Here is a 2,721-nt window from a genome sequence, read left to right as displayed (position 1 = left end):
AGATGCTTTCAAACATGCTATTCGACTAATTGATCCTACGTGCTTGCTTGTTTTCGTGGCCTCACTGAGCATTAACTCATCCCTTTAAGTTTGTTCTTCGTTAACAGGTTTTGGCGGTAAAAATTAGAGATTCTAGACTAGTGACTTTTGGTTGAAATTAGTATACTTATGTATGTTATTGGAGACCATTAAAGTGTAAATTTTGTATACTTGGGAGTTTCGAGTTTATATATTCAAAGTACTTCTTAATTAAGTTAATGGTTAATTTGTGATCCTTTATCAAGCTTGAATGAGTGCGTGAGTCCTGACGAAAGTTGGGCAGGCATTCCACTGATACCCTAGGATTCACCCTAAGAAGAGGTGGGGGCATCACAATTTTAGCGATCAAAAGTGAAGCAGGTTGATTATTGCAAGCAGAATATATAGAATATATATTTTATCATGATGTCCTAATTTTGAATTATCTTGTTTAAACCCAATTCTAAAGTTGTTTGGTATAATTAAAATATCAATGGAGATTTAAACATATCACAACCTATCATTGGAGTTTTTAACTCTCTCTTACTATAACCTTTTAACTTTCTAAACCTATAGACATAAAACAATATTTTAACGATTAAAAGTGAAGTAGTTTAATTATTGCAAGCAGAATATATATTCTATCATGATGTCTTAACTTTGAATTATCTTGTTTAAACCAAACTCTAAAATTTTTTGGTATAATTAAATTATCAATGGAGATTTGAAACAAATCATAACCTATCGCAGGAGTTTTTACTCCCTCTTATTATAACTTTTTAACTTTCTAGACCTATAGACATAAAACAATATTTTAGCAATCAAAAGTGAAGCAAGTTGATTATTGCAAACACAACACATATTCTATTATGATGCCCTAATTTTGAATTATCTGGTTTAAACACCACTCTAAATTAGTTTGGTATAATTAAAATATCGAGAGAGATTTAGAGCAAATCACAACTTAACAATGATATTATCCACGATGGATATAGTAAGCCTTTCAACCAAACATCATTGAAATAAATTTTGTTATATAAGTAATCTATTAAAACTAACAAAGCATGCAAAAACACAAATACTATAGTTGGTCCAACAGCTAATTTATCCCACTTTTTATTGTCAATTAAATCTAAGGCTAAAAAGACTAGAAATAGTAGTTGAAAAACAGTCATATACTTTGTTAAAAAAAATTCAATTATTAATCTCATGAAAATGAGGTTTGGTTTGTACCAAACCAATAATTCATAAGAATTGGGATCAAATTTTCTCTAAGTTCTTTGACATGATAAAGATATAATAAACAAAGAGGCAAAAAATAAAAAATTTATGTTGACTTCATTTTTTAGTATTTGAATACATGTTCCAATAATGAACAAATCATTAACAGAATAATTTTCCAATTATTAAATGAAGAAAAAGAAATCCAATCAACAAATGCTAACTAGCAATTCATAGTAATATTTATCTAAAAAACAATATGATAATAAGATGACATTGGTCGTGGAGGTACTATTACTGATATGCTTTACCAAAATTTTTACATAAATTGTGTGATGACCCAGAAAATTATTTTTCTCTCCTCCCAACTATTTGCAATTTTATTTAAATTATATTTTTATTAAGTTTGCATTCATTTAGTGATTTATTTGTTAATTGTTAAACGAGCTTCTCTTATTTGCTTATTTTAACTTTCGAGCGATTAATTTCTTGAAAATTATTGATTTTGCGACTTATTAGTGAATTTGACCAAAACCCTAGAAGAATGTAAGTTGAGATATTAGTAGAGTTAAAAAAGATTTTGGGAGTTAAATGAAGGTTAGAAAAGCTAAGGGAGGATAGTAAAAAAGTTTAAGTAGAGGACACCATTTGGGCACTATTCAAAGTTAACCTTGAGAACCTTTCTTGTGGCTTGAATATTAACTCCAAAAAAAAAATAACCAAAAGCCTTCATTTTTTTTCTACATGGCTGTCGAACCATAGAGAGAGGAAGAGAGAGTGAGAGACTTCAAAATTTCTTGAGATTCTTGAAAATCCAAACTATCTTTTCATTAATCTACTTGAAACCTTGGAAGATCTTGAGAGAAGAAGGCTCCTAGGAGTGGATCTTGCTATCTTCTTGGTCTAATCTTGCTAGGGTTTGAAGCTTTGAAGAGGTAAGTGGCTATTTTACTTCAAATTTTAACTTTTCAAGCAATTTTGGACTAGATCTTGGTGGATTTATCATATTTATGGAAAACCTTTGGTGGATTTGAAAGTTTTATGGAAGTTTAGTATTAGAAGCTTTAATGATTTTGGTTCACTTAAATCTTGGCATATTTGGCTAGAAATTGATGGAATCTTGTCTCTTGGTATCCTCGGGTTAATGATTGATGAAACCCTTGAGCATTTGAGTGTGATTTATGGTGGATTCTTGTCTTGCGGTATTAGTGAGTCATGGCGAGAGTTAGGCAGGCGGCCTGCCGACTCGTTTGGTTCGCCTTAGGGGAAAATGGGGTCGTCATGGTTGGTATCAGAGGTCTAGATTCGAAATGTCTTAGAGTTATATATGGGTTAATAGACATGGAAGGTTAAGAGTGACGGAATAGTATATTAAGTGAATGAATTCTTTAAGTGTTGATTTTCTAAGTATTATAGTTTAAGAATTGATAAGTAAGTCTAAGTCCCTTCCCTTGGATATCATGTAGGTCATGGACGGCGAGA

This window comes from Coffea arabica, chromosome 4e, assembly GCF_036785885.1.
Source record: "Coffea arabica cultivar ET-39 chromosome 4e, Coffea Arabica ET-39 HiFi, whole genome shotgun sequence".
NCBI classification, from domain to species: domain Eukaryota; kingdom Viridiplantae; phylum Streptophyta; class Magnoliopsida; order Gentianales; family Rubiaceae; genus Coffea; species Coffea arabica.
The sequence above is the reverse complement of the archived record's forward strand: the minus strand, read 5'-3'. Positions refer to the sequence as shown.